At 36.3% G+C, this 21,232-nt stretch overlaps 1 protein-coding gene across 3 annotated transcripts in view; it reads left to right on the forward strand.

The window, feature by feature from the left end:
- CDH12 (cadherin 12) overlaps positions 1-21,232 on the forward strand; it is a 1,192,649-nt gene that overhangs the window by 562,115 nt on the left and 609,302 nt on the right. The gene's annotated exons all lie outside the window — the stretch shown is intronic.

Below are 21,232 nucleotides of genomic sequence, written 5' to 3' on the forward strand. Positions count from 1 at the left end.
AATCACAACATGCCAGGCCTCCCTGTCCATCACCAACTCCCAGAGTTCACTCAGACTCACATCAATTGAGTTAGTGATGCCACCCAGCCATCTCATCCTCTGTCATCCCCTTCTCCTCCTGTACATATAAGCAATATCATATGATACTTTTCTTTTTCTGACACACACATACACACATTCACATATGTGGAAAACATAGATAATGCATAATTATGAAATTATAAGAAATTCAAAGCAGTAAGAAAAATATTTTCTATGTATATATGTAGTATTTCTCTTTCAATCTTCTTCTCTTTATTTTAAATGAAAAATACATGCTGAATAATGAGGACAAGAGGAAGGAGGGGTGAAAAAGGATGGGATGGTTGGATGGTATCACCGATTCAATGGACTTGAGTTTGAATGAACTCCAGGAGATGATGAAGGGCAGGGAAGACTAGTGTGCTGCAGTCCATGGGGTTGCAGAGACATCACTTTAGTAACTAAGCAACACCGACTTGGCTGCAAAAAGTCGAGGCACTTAGGGTAAGGGGACTGTATAAAAGTTCAACACCTGGGGAAAATCTTAAAATTTGACATAATGTACAGCCCTTTTTGTCCCCCAGTATTTTGTGCTTTCCTGCTCAGTTTTTAGTTCATCCCCTTAAAGAAGAGCCACTATTTGCATTCTTGCATTTTTAACTTCTCTGTGAGTTTCGTCCTATTTAAATATAATCCCTACTCTCAGTTTGGTAGCATGTTCTGTTTGTTTTCAAACCACATTCCATTCCTCTAGTTAATTTTGTGCTCGGAGAAGGCAATGGCACCCCACTCCAGTACTCTTGCCTGGAAAATCCCATGGACAGAGGAGCCTGGTAGGCTGCAGTCCATGGGGTTGCCAAGAGTCGGACACGACTGAGCGACTTCACTCTCACTTTTCACCTTCATACACTGGAGAAGGAAATGGCAACCCACTTCAGTGTTCTTGCCTGGAGAATCCCAGGGACGGGGGAGCCTGGTAGGCTTCTGTTTCAGGTCGCACAGAGTTGGACACGACTGAAGCAATTTAGCAGCAGCAACAGTTAATTTGTGTTAGTATTTGACCATGCCATCAAGGTCATTTTATTCTAGGCTGAATGTTAATTTTCATTGAACCTGAAATATATTAATGATAATATTTTTTGAAAATCCTCCCTTTTAAGAAATCCTTACCTCTCTTATCTTGTTTTTTCTGCCCTTCTAAAGCTCCTGCATTTTCTTTACTAGCATCCTGATGTGCCATATAAGTTATCAGGGGACTTGAGTTTCTTCTCAGGATTCTGTGGCTTCTGACTATTTTTTATTGCCTTAGAACATTCCACATGTAAGCATTCCTGAAAAGCAAGCTCTACATTCAGATTTCTTAAAAGTCCAATTCCAGTTCAACATCTCTATTTTTCTTCCCACAACCTACTTCTGTAACATTTTTTGAACTGTCTTCTGTTGCCAGATGTAGATATTCAAAGACATCCACATTTTTTTGACATCCACATTTTTTGTTTTATTTCTAGTCTACTTATGTTTAAATTGACATCAAATCCAATACTTTTATCACACAAGTGGCTCTTTAATATGCTTCCATGTCATTCAACAACTTCTCTCTGTCTCATAAACTTTCACCTAGTATGTATAAACACGACCTCAAAATTCGTTAGTTATTTTTGTTTACATTCAAGTATGTGTTGGGACGTGAACTTAAAAGTCTTTCCTATTCATTCATGACTCGATATGTATGACCCTCTAGGACTATATATTGATATGATACATCCTTGTGTAACTTCTAGTAAATGTGTTGAAGAGATTCCAACATAAGCTCTTCATTTATATGTCTGATATGTCTTGTAGAAACCTTTGCAAGTATAAATTGTAAAATTTAAATGAAACTATTTGATAATAACTAGTAACCCTGTACAAACAGTAGGAGAGCTGAAGACTCTAATTATGTACTAAAAATAGAAAAGGTAGAATGGATCACTTAAATCTCAAATCTCTAATTGAAGTTTGGAAATCGCTGAGCTTCTGGGCTGCTACATTTCTGTGCTGTGATATAATCTGTGGAAAGCAATGTTTGTTAAGATTTTATTCTTATTCTGTCTAAACTCAACCCCATCATTTCCATTTCCAAGCACCATAAATTAAGCCATAGTGACTATATTCTTAGATTAGACACTTATGCTTTCTCATTTGGGTGCATAAGCTTATTTTCAAATGTACATATAGCCAGTCAATATATTATACCTTCATGATTTGTCTACCACTAGACCATTCAGGTATGACCTAAATCAAATCCCTTATGATTATACAGTAAAAGTGAGAAATAGATTTAAGGGACTAGAACTGATAGATAGAGTGCCTGATGAACTATGGACAGAGGTTCATGATACTGTACAGGAGACAAGGATCAAGACCATCCCCATGGAAAAGAAATGCACAAAAGCAAAATGGCTGTCTGAGGAGGCCTTACAAATAGCTGTGAAAAGAAGAGAAGCGAAAAGCAAAGGAGAAAAGGAAATATATAAGCATGTGAATGCAGAGTTCCAAAGAATAGAAAGAAAAGAAAAGAAAGCCTCCTTCAGTGATCAATGTGAAGAAATAGAGGAAAACAAGAGATTGGGAAGGCTAGAGATCTCTTCAAGAAAATTAGAGATACCAAGGAAACATTTCATGCAAAGATGGGCTCGATAAAGGACAGAAATGGTATGGACCTAACAGAAGCAGAAGATATTAAGAAGAGGTGGCAAGAATACACAGAAATACTGTACAAAAAAGATCTCCACGACCAAGATAATCATGATGGTGTGATCACTCACTTAGAGGCAGACATCCTGGAATGTGAAGTCAAGTGGGCCTTAGTAAGCATTACTATGAACAAAGCTAGGGGAGGTGATGGAATTCCAGTTGAGCTATTTCAAATCCTGAAAGATGATGCTGTGAAAGTGCTGCACTCAATATGCCAGTAAATTTGGAAAACTCAGCAGTGGCCACTGGACTGGAAAAGGTCAGTTTTCATCCTAATCCCAAAGAAAGGCAATGCCAAAGAATGCTCAAACTACCACACAATTGCCCTCATCTCACATGCTAGTAAAGTAATGCTCAAAATTCTCAAGCTAGGCTTCAGCAATACGAGAACCGTGAACTTCCTGATGTTCAAGCTGGTTTTAGAAAAGGCAGAGGAACCAGAGATCAAATTGCCAACATCCACTGGATCATCAAAAAAAGCAAGAGAGTTCCAGAAAAACATCTATTTCTGCTTTATTGACTATGCCAAAGCCTTTGACTGTGTGGATCACAATAAACTGTGGAAAATTCTGAAAGAGATGGGAATACAGACCACCTGACCTGCCTCTTGAGAAACCTATATGCAGGTCAGGAAGCAACAGTTAAGAACTGGACATGGAACAACAGACTGGTTCCAAATAGGAAAGCAGTATGTCAAGGCTGTATATTGTCACCCTGCTTATTTAACTTATATGCAGAGTACATCATGAGAAATGCTGGGCTGGAAGAAGCACAAGCTGGAATCAAGATTGCAGGGAGAAATATCAATAACCTCAGATATGCAGATGACACCACCCTTATGGCAGAAAGTGAAGAGGAACTAAAAAGCCTCTTGATGAAGGTGAAAGAGGAGAGTGAAAAGTTGGCTTAAAGCTCAACATTCAGAAAACAAAGATTATGGCATCTGGTGCCATCACTTCATGGAAAATAGATGCGGAAACAGTGGAAACAGTGTCAGACTTTATTTTAGGGGGCTCCAAAATCACTACAGATGATGACTGCAGCCATGAAATTAAAAGATGCTTACTCCTTGGAAGAAAAGTTATGACCAACCTGGATAGCATATTGAAAAGCAGAGACATTACTTTGCCAACAAAGGTCCATTTAGTCAAGGCTATGCTTTTTCCAGTGGCCATGTATGAATGTGAGAGTTGGACTGTGAAGAAAGCTGAGAGCCAAAGAATTGATGCTTTTGAACTGTGGTGTTCGAGAAGACTCTTGAGAGCCACTTGGACAAAAAGGAGATCCAACCAGTCCTCTCTGAAGGAGATCAGCCCTGAGATTTCTTTGGAGGGAATGATGCTAAAGCTGAAACTCCAGTACTTTGGCCACCTCATGCAAAGAGTTGACTCATTGGAAAAGACTCTGATGCTGGGAGGGACTGGGAGCAGGAAGAGAAGGGGATGACAGAGAATGCGATGGCTGGATGGCATCACTGACTCGATGGACGTGAGTCTGAGTGAACTCTGGGAGTTGGTGATGGACAGGGAGGCCTGGCTTGCTGCAATTCATGGGGTTGCAAAGAGTCGGACATGACTGAGCGACTGACTGAGCTGAACTGAGTTTGTCTACATTTATTACAGAAATATATTTTTGTAATCTACTGATGAGATAAGAACTAGTGAGACCTCTCAAAGGCAGATCACAAAACAAGGTCATTTTCTATAAGAAAAGGCTACCAAAGACTCAGTATCTGATATGTGGCCTAAAGAACAGGGGAGTATTTTAGCAGGAGATAACTCACAACAGAATAGTCTAGAGAAGAGTTATAGGATTTCAAATTTGAGAGGTAATGGAGTAATAAGTAAAAAGAGAATCATTCACTCCTCTATTTTTGCTTAGGATCAGCCCTTTCTGACCCTCCAAAGGCATAACTTTTTCCACGTCGGTAAGTCTAATGGATATGTAAAAGCATCACTCTATTTTGTATAAATCACCTCTAAAACATCATTTTAGATTTCAACAGAAAGCACACTTTTGCTTTGTCCACTCACGGATACACATATAAACAGACATAGACACACACATTTTATCTCCCAATTTGTGACCAATTTGGTCTATAGCCATTTTAATACAAAACAATGAAATACTGGCTCATTGATGTAAAAGATTATCAATTTAATGACTGTTCCATTTCTGTTTATTTTTATAAGAAAAATTTGATTTTTGCGTGTGCTATGGGAAAAAATACAATTCTTCCTCAGTAGGTTTGGAGACATTACATGTTGACCTTTCATTTCACAGGTGTCCCTTAGTGTGAGGACAAAGTCATCTGACCTTGTGTGACACCAATTAGACATTTCTATTGAATTAAATGTCTCATGCCAAACAGAAAATGTATTTTTCTCTATTCTTTAGTGCCCTTTAAAAGAATGATGTCCATCCTACACCTTATCTTTGACAAAGGGGGCAAGAATATACAATGGAGTAAAGACAATCTCTTTAACAAGTGGTGCTGGGAAAACTGGTCAACCACTTGTAAAAGAATGAAACTAGATCACTTTCTAACACCGCACACAAAAATAAACTCAAAATGGATTAAAGATCTAAATGTAAGATCAGAAACTATAAAACTCCTAGAGGAGAACATAGGCAAAACACTCTCAGACATAAATCACAGCAGGATCCTCTATGATCCACCTCCCAGAATTCTGGAAATAAAAGCAAAAATAAACAAATGGGATCTAATTAAAATTAAAAGCTTCTGCACAACAAAGGAAACTAGAAGCAAGGTGAAAAGACAGCCTTCTGAATGGGAGAAAATAATAGCAAATGAAGCAACTGACAAACAACTCATCTCAAAAATATACAAGCAACTTATGCAGCTCAACTCCAGAAAAATAAACGACCCAATCAAAAAATGGGCCAAAGAACTAAATAGACATTTCTCCAAAGAAGACATACGGATGGCTAACAAACACATGAAAAGATGCTCAACATCACTCATTATTAGAGAAATGCAAATCAAAACCACAATGAGGTACCACTTCACACCAGTCAGAATGGCTGCGATCCAAAAATCTGCAAGCAATAAATGCTGGAGAGGGTGTGGAGAAAAGGGAACCCTCCTACACTGTTGGTGGGAATGCAAACTAGTACAGCCACTATGGAGAACAGTGTGGAGATTCCTTAAAAAATTGCAAATAGAACTCCCTTATGACCCAGCAATCCCACTTCTGGGCATACACACCGAGGAAACCAGAATTGAAAGAGACACATGTACCCCAATGTTCATCGCAGCACTGTTTATAATAGCCAGGACATGGAAACAACCTAGATGTCCATCAGCAGATGAATGGATAAGAAAGCTGTGGTCCATATACACAATGGAGTATTACTCAGCCGTTAAAAAGAATTCATTTGAATCAGTTCTGTTGAGATGGATGAAACTGGAGCCGATTATACAGAGTGAAGTAAGCCAGAAAGAAAAACACCAATACAGTATACTAACACATATATATGGAATTTAGGAAGATGGCAATGACGACCCTGTATGCAAGACAGGGAAAGAGACACAGATGTGTATAACGGACTTTTGGACTCAGAGGGAGAGGGAGAGGGTGGGATGATTTGGGAGAATGCCATTCTAACATGTATACTATCATGTGAATTGAATCGCCAGTCTATGTCTGACGCAGGATGCAGCATGCTTGGGGCTGGTGCATGGGGATGACCCAGAAAGATGTTATGGGGAGGGAGGTGGGAGGGGGGTTCATGTTTGGGAATGCATGTAAGAATTAAAGATTTTAAAATTTAAAAAAAAAAAAGAAAGAAAGAAATTTAAAAAATTTAAATTGACATAATACAGACTAACAGAAGAAAAAAAAAAAATAAAAGAATGATGTCCATCCTAACAAAAGGAGAAATAAGCACCATGAAATGAAATGGTCACTTAATAAAGAAAAATTTGCTTCCCCCCCAGTATATTTTTCTCTTTCTTTACTATTTAGAAAGAACAATATTCAAAGATATCTTAGACAGTACAGTTTACCTCAATTCTTTTGCTATTTTGCATATTTATAAACATTTTCACCATCAGGTTGTGGATACATACCTTAAATAAGAGAAACTCAGCCTTTGTTACAGTGTCTTGAATATTTGGAAGTATTAAACCTTGCCCATTTATGGAAACAGCATCAGCGATGGAGCCATATAAAATGACTTGATATGCAGTGTATCTTCATTGTCAAATATAAACACAGAACTTGACAGAATTTTACATGTAAAACTTTTCACAATTGAAAAATAAATGTTTCTTTCCTTTTGTCTATGTCTTGTTCTATAATTCAGCCTGTCTAGGACACTTTTGAGCATGTATTTGATGAAGTGTGTTGCTAGATGCCCAGAATGTTAATGCAGTTATTCTTTGTAGTTTCATGAGATGTAAAGCCAACTGGGAAATTAGAATCCAGCAGAAATAGATAAACCCTTGATTAAGTGCATGGATTTTGTTTTGCTTTGTTTTCAAACACTGACATTAACAGGGAAGGGGAATTTTTTTTTCTGAATGCATTTAATATATTGAAAACATATTATTCACAGTAGTATGTATGATATTAACCACCTGCAATTGAATTTATTAATGCTCAGTCCCTTGTAGGATCATATTCACTATGAATTTCCTACCCATTAATTCAATTTATTTATCTTGATGAGCTCAATTGCTTGTGATTACTGCTGTGTTGAAGTTAGTTATACAAATGAAACGCTTCACTCAGATTGCAGAGTGTAGTTCTGCCTTTGTAGGATGCTTATCCATTGATACCGTAAATTTAGTTCATTCAGTTTGTTTTGTGTAGTTAGGATAATATGGTAGAAATATAAATTTGGATTCTTTTCCAGATAAAACATATTTTCATGATAATGTTATATGGAATCAGCATAGTAAAACTCTCATGGTTTATATTTCTATTATTGGATTAAACTTTTGTTCCTAAAAGCTAATATTCCAATTAACTTCCTAGCTTTCTGTTTTGCTGTTTAGTATTGATATTATGATTTTTATTTATGTCATGACATTAAATGGATACAGATTTCAGTGCCATCAAGAGGGGATGATATTTTGGCGCTATGATTTATATTTTAACATTTTTGTGCATAATATTTTTAAATTAGTTTATATAATTTTACATAAGGAGGATAGTTATTTTATAATATTGTGATGGTTTTTGCCATACATTGATATAAATCAGCCATAGATTGTGTATATTTTTTTTTAATTTGCCAAATTCTAAGTGATATATCTTTTAGGAAATCAGCAGGTATGATTCTCATACCCAGAAACACATTACTGTTTCCTTAAAGGTTAATTTCTCCTGCTAAGGCATGTGCCCTGCTTTTCAGCGACACTGAATTATTACCTGCAGCTATAAATCTTGAGTGAATTTTCCATGAATGACATTTTACAGGTACAGGGTATATTAAGCCTACCTCCTACTTAGATAATGGTTTTCCCACTATGCTTTATTAAGTTACAGGTTCAATTTAAGCTGTTTAATGTAAACTGACTGCTAATTTTCTTATAAACTGTAATATATGATTATAAGTTAGAGTGATGGATACCTCATTTTCAGATTTAGGATGAAGAGACATGCTTTGCTTTGTTATTAAAGAACGTATTGTACAAATGAGGGCATTGAAATATTATAATAAAATCCATTTTTTAAAGCCTCATTAAGCTGAATATAATAAATATAAACATATATTTCTGAGATCTAAAATTAAGTGATCAGATAAAATATTTAAATATATATGAAATAATATTTGTTACAATATGAACATTTTAACTTTTTCATATATTCTCTTTTTTGTTGGATTAGAACTTGAGATCTACTCTTATTAAAGGTAATATATGGTCTTGATAATTCAGAAACTTTTCAAAATCCAATTTATACAGTTCTGTGTTATGTATTTCAATTTATAAAGATCATTTTATAAATTATTATTATAACCTCAGGCTATTCTAGTAGCTTCCCTTGTGGCTCAGCTGGTAAAGAATCTGCCTGCTATGTGAGAGACCTGGGTTCAATCCCTGGGTTGGGAAGATCCCCCTGGAGATGGGGAGGGCTACCCACTCCAGGCTTCTGGCTTGGAGAATTCCATGGACTGTATAGTCCATGGGGTCACAAAGAGTCAGACATGACTGAGAGACTTTCACAAACACACACAAGGCTATTCTAAAATATTGCATATGGATATATAAACTTGGATGTTATCCTCATAAATTATAAACAGTCTTACTCTACACAAAAATGTATATTCACTTCAATTATATCTGTCTGTGTGTGTCTGTATGTGCATGTTGTATAATCAACAAGATGAAAATTCTTTAGTTGTAAATATAATGGTGGAATTCACTGAAATACTACCTCTCTTCCTTTTTACTAATAATTTTCTTAGTAAAATTTGCACCCCTGATTCTTTGTGACCTATGATATGCATAACATTACTGTAATTAAGATCATCATTGCAAAACTTGTTTTCACTTACATCATCTGCTCATTATTATGAATTTTGTGGTTTGTATTGAGAAAATAAATGCATTTTGAACTTATGTAAAACCAGCAAAGTGATAAAAACATCGTTTAATTTGGCTATTCAGCAAAAAATTTTACAGTAATAACTTGGCTTTATTTGAATTATATTAGTAGAAAATTTATTGCACATATATTAATACGTTAATTCTTTTGACTCTGAGATAAGTAAACTCTATTTATGTCCATTTACAGATAAAAAGCAATACCCTGATCACTTTTTTCTGAGTTTGTGCTTTATTACAGTGTTAATATAAACAACTGTTCTTTATAAATTATTGTATTGTCCATATGTTTTTTGAAAAATTTTATACTAGAGAGTGGTATATATATGTTTATATGCATTGTATCTAATCTATTCCAGGCAGGTTTTACCTAAGCATGATTTCAGGGGTAGTTTTTAAGGTTGTTTAGACTTTAAATATTGGAGAAGGCGATGGTACTCTACTCTAGTACTCTTGCTTGGAAAATCCCATGGATGGAGGAGCCTGGTGGGCTGCAGTCCATGGGGTTACAAAGAGTCGGACACAACTGAGCAACTTCCCTTTCACTTTTCACTTTCATGCATTGGAGAAGGAAATGGCAACCCACTCCAGTGTTCTTGCCTGGAGAATCCCAGGGACGGGGGAGCCTGGTGGGCTGCCATCTATGGAGTCACCCAGAGTTGGACACGACTGAAGTGACTTAGCACAGATAAAAAATGAAGGTGGCAACAGACCAAGCACACTGATCAAACTTAGAACCACACCATGAAATTTAAACTTTAGATCATGATGTATAACATACTTTTGTTCCCTTTCCTCTCCTCCAAAGCAAAAGCAAACAAGCAAAAAATTACCCCCAAACTTAGCAACACTCACTCTTGAATTTATTGTCTGCAACTCTGTCTTGTCATGTTATGCATGCCTGCTGAGTTGCTTCAGTCATGCACCTCTTTGCAACCCCATGGACTGTGGCCTGCCAGCCCCCTCTGTCCATGGGGTTCTCAAGGTAAGAACACTGGAGTGGGTTGATATGTCCTCCTCCAGGTTCTCTTCCCAACCTAGGGATTAAACCTGCATGCCTTACATCTCCTTCTTTATTCCCTTTCTTCCTGCTCTCTGAGATCTTACAGACCACCAGCCACTTGGGGATACAGCTCCTGATTCTTCCTATGAAAACCTGTTTCAATTATGAGCCTTGAGTATACCATTATTTCCCATGTTTCATATAAAGGAACTTACATCAATAAATACAAAATTTTTAACCTTCTATTTGTACTTCTAATAACAGATAAGCATTTCATGGTCAAATAAAGGCTTATGGAAAAAATTTACTCGATTTTTCTGTTAATGAAAACATCAGTGTTCATGAACCTAAACTACTCTGAAGCAAAATGTCTTAATGAGAAGAAAAAATCTGTAAACAAGTAACTTTTCTTCCATTTTGCCCAAGGTGACATTTTTCCATGTCATGAGTGGTTTGAAAATATTTTTACAGGACTAACAATACACTTACATAAATGTGTACAAATAATACAATTTTTAATTGTGATACTATGAATAATATGATGATTGGAAGTAGATCTAGTTTAATTTCTAAATTTTTAGAGATAAAAACATGAAACATCTCTCACAGAGTATGGAACTGTTCTGATTGTGAAATGTTTGCAAATTTAAGGCTGAATGCACTGCTGTATAAGTTGAGCCTTCTGAGGTGGGACACATCTCATGAATGATAAATCATTGCACTGCTACTGATCAATTACAAATATGACTGTATTGCAGCAAGCAATTGTTTCTTGCCTAAAACTGATTATTCTTATTACCTGACAAGTCACTTCTCAATTTTAAATGAGCACTGAGGACTGACTATACAGATTGGTTGCAATCTAATGGTGATTGATAAGGATTTAATTATAAATCGTATTTTAATTCAGTTACTCTGTTCAACCAAGTATAACTCATGAAATTTAATGTATAAAATATTAATTCACACTATAATTGAATTTGTAGTTTCACGAGGGCTCATTGCCCCAGAATGCAGTGGGTGACTTCAAAAAAGATATTTCCCTAATCTGCCCGGTGAATGAGACTAATAAATAAATCCTGCATCATCAATATAAAAGGTCTGTGTCTGCAGTTTCTTCATTTCTCATCAAAATATAGCAGAGACAAAACTGAAATAAATCAGACTTCAAGTTCTCTAGAAAGACAAATTCAAACTGAAAAGGCATATGGACTTAATGACAGATTTTTCAACTTGTATGTGCGTCTCAGAGAAGTTATCATCATCAGCAGCAATTTATATTTATCGAGTTTCCACTGAGTTTTTGTCCCTGGAGTAGACTAAGCAGAGAAAATAATGATATAAACTATTTCTAGAGTCCTAACCTTCACAAGAGTATTATTTCATGCATTCATAAATAATATTAAATCAAAGCAGATTATTATTTATTTTTAAAAATGAAGTATATTAATGAAGCCTCTAGTATTTTTTAAAGACTCCTTTTCTGCTGCTTCTGATAGTTTTGCCTTAGTGGCCTTAGCTTTGTGAGCGGAATCCTAAACTGATGCCTTTTGAAAACCTTTTGAAGGCATATTGCTATGCTTCTCTTTCAGCAAACCTAAATGGTCTTTTTTACTCTTCATTGTCTGCTATGGTTTTTAAGTGCTTTTTAAGTTTTCCTGACTCACATCTTCCCCAGGAAGCGTCATTGAATACGGAAAGTGTGGTTGTGGTCAGGAAAGTCACAGTCATTAAAATGATGTTCTGAGGTTGCCCATTTATTTGCTATTTATAAAATGCATATTGGATTTGCTTATTGTGTAAAAGTCAAAGACTGATTGTTCTGTCAAGACTAAGGACACAGCTTTTGATCTGAAATTGAGTTCTCTACACTTTGCTTCTCTCCCAATCATCATAATAAGGGTTTTCTAATTCTGGACTTAACCTATGGGTGCTTTAATGATAGTTTGCTTCTTGCTATTCTGTACCAGGAGGGCATGTTAATAAAAGATCTGCCCTAAGCTACTGAAAAAGTAAAGGGAACATTTTAACTTAGTCCATAGAATAACAAAATACTACTGAAATACAAAAATGTGAATAATGAAGCAATAATGAATGCTTTGTTTTGAAAGATGATGAATTTCTTCTTGCCCCCATAAGTGGCATGACCATTTTACTAAAATTAAAGTTTCAATGAGAATTGTTTTACTATGAATCCTTAGTCAAAAATATTTGTTTTTCAGTCACCCAATCAGTCATTTCTGACTCTTTGCAAACCCATGGACTGCAGCACACCAGGCCTCCCTGTCCCTCACCATCTCCCAAGTTTGCCTAAGTTCATGTCCACTGCATCAGTGATGCCAACCAGCCACTTCATCCTCTGATGCCCTCTTCTCCTCCGCCTTCAATTTTTCCCATTAGTATGGTTCAAAATATAATCTAATTCTCCCTTTAAGATGAGGACTAGCAGCATCTTAAATGGGGACTCTTCCACTAGCCTGGGACCGAGAGTGACCAGATAAACAGGTACAGTAAGCAGTGAATAAGCCTTTTTTGTTCAGAGTCCTAGAGATCATACAGTTCAGCCTAAGCTTATTAATACTGGGAGAAAAGTTAACAGCTCATGTAAATTTTTAACTTTACATCTCTTTCTCCTATAGAGTGAAATACTAAGTACATGAATAGTCAGCAAATAGATTTAACAGAATTATTCCTGGGGTTTTGCTTGTTTGTTTGCTTGCATTCTATCTAATATTATTTGCTTTAAGAGTATTCAACGTGTGGTGATTCTCACTCATAAATAAACATTCAGGGCTTTTATCTTATAATATGCTTTATTTTATTTTATTATTTTAAATGGAAAAGAAAAGGGAGCACTTTTTAAAATGGTGTACTTTATACTTTAAAGCGCTGCTATTATGTAAACTAGACATTTGCAAATTTCCCATCCCAGGTAATTAAATAGAGTGACTTTGATGTGTAACATCATGTAATTATTTTAAAGATGCATATTATTTTTTTAAATCACCCCTATGCGAGACATAAAATCACTTGTTGGTAATTTTTTTTTCAGTTTTATTATTTTAGTGTTTCTGATTTCTTCTCAGGTATCTGTTGACTTTGTTGTATTTTCTATTTTAATCACTTTTCTACTTTTTCAAGTTACATCAGAAACTATTCATGGGGAACAAAGCACACTCTCCTGCTAGGTCAGAATAACAGAGGACCCGTGGGTTCATTCTGAAAGAGCTGATTTAGTTTAAGCTTGTAGGCTTGAGAACAAGGCCCCCAAGGATCTTCCTACTTCTCAATAAATGTAAGACTCAGTATCTCTCAATTCCCCTTCCTTTCTCCTCCTCTCTATCTCTTACGTAGAATGAGCTCAATGAAAAAATGATGTTTTATTATTCTAGTAGTTCATATGCTCTTTATTTTATTATGAAATTAAATAGAAGGATTCATAAATATAGTTTATACATTCTGAAGAACATTTTATTAGCCTAATCACATACATTTAATGTTCATTTTCATAATTAAGCTCATGATTTTGTAGAATTCTCCTGATCACAAATCATACTATAATCTATTGCAAAACACGGAACAGTGGAACCCTGTGAAGCCAACTCTGTTTTAAGGAGTTAAGAAGCTGAACATTCAGATACAGGAAATTCCCACAGAGCACTAATATCTGTGTCAACTCTGTTGTCCTTCAACCCTGCCTTTTCCATGTAAGATTTTGGTCTTGATTATTCTTAGAAAGGAAATAGTTTCCCTTCCCTTCACATTCCATATCCTTCCTTTAACTCATAGTGTTGAATTTAGCATTTTTAAAATATATCCTAACATTCTAAATCTGAAATCTAAGTATCCTAATACTTCTATGCCTTTACCATATAACACAGATTGATTTTGGGGTGAAATGTCCATTTTTTCTTGAAAACTGAAGTTATGAGAACTCTTACTTCATGAGGTTGTCATAAACAATCATACTTTTATATTTAGGATCTCAAAAATGTAGGAAAAACTTTCCCCATGCAGAGATATCTAAGTATAAAATTAGTATGCAAAACCATCAAGAATTCTCTCCCTACTGGACTTCTATTTTTAATGATTGATTTGCATGGGCCTGAGGATTTTCATCTTTGAATAGTTGAAATATTTGAGAAATATGCCTGTATATATACAGATGTACTTGTATAGGCATATCTGTTTGGACAGACAGGAAAAACTGAAAGAGATTTTTTTCTAATGGCAAATTACAAGGGTGGCTGTGCAGGTCTCCTGGAAGAGAATCTACCCTGAGTAAAAATCAAACCTGGCAGGACCATCCGTGGCCTAAGGGCCCAGAGGACAATGCCTTCAGCAATAGCATGACACCTATTACTTGGATTGCTTCAATCCAGACGCGTTCAACTTGTGTTGGCATTCATTGGAGAACAAAATTATAATGCTTTGGAGGTCATGCAATCTTCAAATGGGAAGTTGATAAACTGTACTTATAGAGAAGTAAAAGAGCCTTCCCTTACACTTTTCACATGAGGGTAATGAGGTTGACAGTTTGCTGGCAGCAGGGCGCGTACCTCCTGAGTAGTAGGTCAGCAGAGCCATGTGCTAATCCTTGCAGGCGGCAGCAAATCGGGAACTGGTGACATAAGAGGCAGCCTGAAAAGGCAAATTGGCCAGGTTTATTAGTGCCTTGTGATTTCTCTGCAGACGGTGAAGTATCAGCCACAAAGGTGCATGCATATTAACGAGATTTTCTTTGTTCTCCCTGGCTAATGAAACCTAAACACACAAGGAGTGCTTTTTAAAGTGACTTGATTTGATAGCCCGCTTGGCACATAGACCTTACTAGCTACTGATTGGTTTCAAAATGAAAGCTCTTTCAGTTCCTTGATTTCCTCAAAGCAATAGAAATGACTCTTCCCTAATAAGGTGTGCTGGATACAGTAGGAAGAAAGAAGAACTTGTAAGGGCAGGTTCAGAAAATGCAGCCTTTGCCTTAGTTCCTTAGATGATTATGGGACTTATTATCTAAACATTGAAGAGGAGTTTTGACTAAACACACCGATTAAAAGTGAATTTTCTCTGCATTTGTGTATTGGTGCCAGTTCATAATTGTCTTCAATACCCTTACTGCTTTGTGTACAGAAATCAAATCTAAGTGTACGCCTTTGCATGTACACATTTCATAACATCAAGAATTTTATTATAATACATTTCTTAGTGTCACCAAAGGAAAAGCAAAGATGTTTTACTGCCCAAATTCTTATTACGCTTTGAACTTTTAAGTTAAAATGACCAGCATTATAGGAAATACCTATCTAGATGACAGTCAGTTTAAAAAACAGTATAATAATGTGTATGGCATTCTTTAACTTTCTCTAGCTTCGTATTTGTGACTGTATTACTATTTTTAAGATATATATGTGTATATATTAAGTATATGTGAATATACATTCATTATGTATATGCATACATATACATATATAAATATATGTCTGTGGATTAGAGTTTGTTTCAATTTAAAAGTGCAAATAATATTTGTAATAAAATGTTTTTAGGCCCTCTTTTGCTACTTATTCTATGTCCAGAAATTCCCACTAAACTCTTTGAAAGTGAAAGTATAGTTACTCAGTTGTGTCCCACTCTTTGCAATCCCACAGACTGTAGCCTGCCAGTCACCTCTGTTGATGGAATTCTCTAGGCAAGAATGCTGGAGTGGGTAGCTATTCCCTTCTTCAGGGGATTTTCCCAACCCAGGGAATGAACCCAGGTCTCCTGTGTCGTAGGTAGATTCTTTACTGTATGAGCCAGCAAGGAAGCCCCACTAAATCCTTTCAGTTCAGTTCAGTCACTCAGTCGTGTCCGACTCTTTGCGACCCCATGAATTGCAGCACGCCAGGCCTCCCTGTCCATCACCAACTCCCAGAGTTCACTCAGACTCACGTCCATCGAGTCCGTGATGCCATCCAGCCATCTCACCCTCTGTCGTCCCCTTCTCCTCCTGACCCCAATCTCTCCCAGCATCAGAGTCTTTTCCAATGAGTCAACTCTTCACATGAGGTGGCCCAAGTACTGGAGCTTCAGCTTTAGCATCATTCCCTCCAAGGAAATCCCAGGGCTGATCTCCTTCAGAATGGACTGGTTGGATCTCCTTGCAGTCCAAGGGACTCTCAAGAGTCTTCTCCAACACCACAGTTCAAAAGCATCAATTCTTTGGCTCTCAGCTTTCTTCACAGTCCAACTCTCACATCCATACATGACCACAGGAAAAACCATAGCCTTGACTAGACGGACCTTAGTCGGCAAAGTAATGTCTCTGCTTTTGAATATGCTATCTAGGTTGGTCATAACTTTTCTTTCAAGGAGTAAGCGTCTTTTAATTTCATTTCTGCAGTCACCATCTGCAGTGATTTTGGAGCCCAGAAAAATAAAGTCTGACACTGTTTCCACTGTTTTAAGGTGGTACAATTCTCCTCCAGTTGAATAACAGTATACTTCCTATAATCTGGGCATGTAGAACGTTCTAATAATATTATCCTTAAGTAAAATGTTAAACTAAATATCCCAAGGCATGTTGTGATGTTTTTGTGTTGTTAGGGCTTCCCAGGTGGCTCAGTGGTAAAGAATCCACCTGTCAATGCAAATATCTCAAGGCAAGGAAATAGAAGTTACATAACTCACCCATAGTTTCTGGCACATATTACTTATTTAATTTATTTCTGTTGCCCTAGGATATACAATTATGTGTCAGGACTGTAGGAAATATAATAGACATTATACAGATGTATACATAATTCTATGTCATGTCTTTGTCCTCATTTTAGCATGTTTAAAAATTAAACACTGTTAGAATCACCTCCATGATAAATACAGTTTTAATTTATGAAATCTGAAATCATGAGGTGCATCCATAGAGCAAGACACTGATATCAAAAGTAAATAGAGGAAATCAGTCATGACATATTAGATTGCTATTCAGAAATCAATCATTTAGTTTGGTAGCAAAATTCCTTTTAATTTAGAGAAAGCATCATTCTGTCAGTCTTAAGGGAACAAACTAAAATGATTTTGGAGTTAACCTGTACTAAGATATTACTTTAGAACTAGTAAGATAAGCAAAATTGATACAGAGAGATATTTTTACAAATTTTTCAATGTAAAGAAATCCTTTGGCAAATTATCCCTTGTAAATATATTCTACAATATTTATTTGTATTTATCCAAATACAATACATATTTGGATGTGTATGTGTATGTGTGTGCGTGTATAGGCTCATTCACAAATGGATTGCTTTGTATGTGAACCTTATACTAATGAGCTTATGAGTTACTTAATACAACATATTAATGGTAAAACTAGGCACTTTATCATTCTCTCAAAATCTTTTTAATATGACATGAATATGTATTAGAGATAGTTTAATATCTTTAGTATCCTCAATTCATGTCATTCATTTCTGGAGGTGCACTTACCGAGATGACCTACCAGTCTGAAGAGCCCCTATTGATTAAGATCTGAGGTTGCAGATACCATGTTCTTTTGTTGGGACATTGCCAGTTTTTCACTCTTAGAAAAGAGGCTAGGGAATATAGCCTTCAGGTGGGTGATCCTGTGCCCAGTTAAACCTGAATACCATGGGAAAAGTCCACAACAAGTTTTGTAAAAAAAAAATGGAATTTTAATATTATGTTTCAGACATTATTCAAAAAGTTTGGAAAATGTGTTGGGCAGTTCAGTCATCAGTCACCCAGTTCCTTAAGCACAAAATCTGGAAGACATCCTTGACTACTCAGCTTCCTGTTCCCTTAAAAAATTGCAATCTTTCAAAAATATATTCCCAAATTGCTCCAAAATACATGGAGTGAAAGTGTTAGTTGCTCAGTCATTTCTGACTCTTTGTGACCCTATGGACTATAACCCACGAGGGTCCTCTGTCCTTGGAATTCTCTAGGCAAGAATACTGGAGTGGGTTGCCAATTCCTTCTCCAGGGGATCTTCCGAACCCAGGGATCAAACCCAGGTCTCCTGCATTGCTAGCAGATTCTTTCCATCTAAGCCACCAGGGAAGCCCAAAATATATTGCCACATCCAAAAATCATCATTCTGAACATTTGCCCAGACTCCCAAAGTGTGATTATTTCTTCTATTTTATTCCAAAATAGAATTCACAGTCCATGTTGCTAATCCTTCAGTTTCATACATGTACCCTTTACAAACCTTAATTTTTCACCTTAATTTTATGACTAAATATCTCACATACACACGTAGGATTTCCCAGACTACATATTCTTAATAAATCCACTTTTTCACTCAGAGATGATATCATATCTCACTCTAACTTCCTTAAAATTCATCCATTTCTCCCTCTAATTGTTATGTATTAAGTGAAAAGAAGCCTCCATATAAAAATAAACTCAATCATCCTCACACAAAACCTAAGCTCTCTTTACACACTGTGTTTTCCGTCATGGTAAAGGAGTAAAGGATATTTTCTTCTAAATGAAACAGTAGCCCAGAGATGTCTGCTTTCATCCACTCAGCCATTCAAACATGTATAAAAATATACTATAAAATTAGTATTTTCTTTCTTAACTAAAAACTCATTTAACCTCAATGACCCTTATGTTTATACTTTTTCTTCACCTTTTTTTTTTTTTTTTTTGATGTCTACATTCTCTAGGTTTCTGTTTTATCTCATCTGTTGAAACTTTTTGATCCTTTCAGACAACCTTTGGCCCTTGTTCCCATCATGGACACCTTGGGGTGTCTTTTCCTCATCCTCCTGAAGCTTCAAGCTCTTTCTAGATGTTGTTATTGTTTAGCTCCCAAGTCATGTCTGATTCTTTGTCACTCCATGGACTGAAGGACACTGGTCTCCTCTGTCCTCCACTATCTCCTGCAATTTGCTCAAATCCATGTCCATTGAATCAGTGATGCCATCCAACCATCTCATCTTCTGCCATCCCTTTCTCTTTATGCTTTGAATCTTGCCCAGTATCAGGGTCTTTTGCAATGAGTCAGACCTTCACATTAGGTAGCCAAAAGATTGGGACTTTGGTAACTTCAGCATCAGTCCTTCCAATGAATATTCAGGGTTGATTTCCTTTAGGATGGACTCTTTTGCAACTCCATGAAATGTAGCCCGCCAGGCTCCTATGTCCATGGGATTTCCCAGGCAAGAACACTAGAGCAGGTCACCATTTCCTTCCTCAGGGGATCTTTCCTCCCAAACCAGGAATTGAACCTGAATCTTCTGCATTGGATCCCACCCTAAAGGTCTCACTTAATGGAATTACCTCTTGGAAGAACTTATCTTGAAATATGTTTATAATTGGATGTACCTGGGGTTGAAACTTCAACAAATGAATAATGGGGAGGGGTACACAATTCATCCCATAACATCATTTTTAAAAATCTTGCTTAGTCTCAAATTTATGTTCGGATCCTGTAACTCCAGATGTACATAATGTCTTTTGACATTGTAAGTTTGATATATATTACTTTTCTCACTGGGTAGATACTGAATTCTCACCAGATAGAATGTTTAGTGTTTGGAAGAGTAAGTACCACAGTATAGTAGCTGAGGCAATATCTACTAAATATATGATAGAGACAGAAAAGATGTGGTGGAGTTTGGTAAAAATCAGAAAATAACATTTGCAAAGAAACAAGTATAGGTTTCCCCCTCTAAGTTGACAAGATACTATTTATAAATTTATCACTATCATTATCTGTGTGTAATTCTTGAAACATTCCAAATGATCAATAGAGCCCAGTGAATAAAATAGTCTCAGTGAATAAACTTCACAAGATACCCACTTTCAATCCACATACCTGGAGGTAGAGTGAAAAAATAAAAGCCTAAGATTACATGAATGAATGAATGAATAATAGTGAATGGACATATTAATGAATAGATAGGAAATGAAGAAAACCAAAATTGAAGGTCCATTTCTTTTTAATTCTTATTTCTTGAAGTCATTAACTTTTTAAATTAAGGTCTTATACATGAGATAATTTCAGATTCACATTCAGATGTAAGAAATAGTAAAGTTTCCATGGATCCTTTACCTAGTTTACCCCAACGTCTTGCAAAACTTCAACAAAACATGACATTCAATATATTTTGATATAGCAAAATTCAGAACAATTCTCTCAATTCAAACTTCCTTCATGGTGCCCTTTATAGCTGCACTCACTTCCCAACCATCTCCCATCTCCTTAGTCAACCTCTAGCAACCACTAAATTTCTTTCAACAATTCTATCATTTTAAGGTTGAAGATATTATATAAATGGATGCTGAAATATGTAAACCTTGGAAATGGCTGATTTTTGTCCCCACTCAGCATAGTTGTCTGAAGATTCACCTTCACTAGTGGCATGCAACAACATTCAGTTCCTTTGCATTTGTTGGATAAAAGTTCATCATTTGGATATACCATGTTGTGTTTACTGCTTCATCCTTTGCAGAATGTTTAGGTTGCGTTATAATTTTTGGCTATCATCTAGAGCCAGACATCCTGGGATGTGAAGTCAAGTGGGCCTTAGAAAGCATCACTACGAACAAAGCTAGTGGAGGTGATGGAATTCCAGTTGAGCTATTTCAAATCCTGAAAGATGATGCTGTGAAAGTGCTGCACTCAATATGCCAGCAAATTTGGAAAACTCAGCAGTGGTCACAGGACTGGGAAAGGTCAGTTTTCATTCCAATCCCAAAGAAAGGCAATGCAAAAGAATACTCAAACTACCGCAAAATTGCACTCAACTCATACGCTAGTAAAACAATGCTCAAAATTCTCAAGCTAGGCTTCAGCAATATGAGAACCGTGAACTTCCAGATGTTCAAGCTAGTTTTAGAAAAGGCAGAGGAACCAGAGATCAAATTGCCAACATCTGCTGGATCATGGA

Source organism: Ovis aries, chromosome 16 (assembly GCF_016772045.2).
Source record: "Ovis aries strain OAR_USU_Benz2616 breed Rambouillet chromosome 16, ARS-UI_Ramb_v3.0, whole genome shotgun sequence".
Taxonomy (NCBI): domain Eukaryota; kingdom Metazoa; phylum Chordata; class Mammalia; order Artiodactyla; family Bovidae; genus Ovis; species Ovis aries.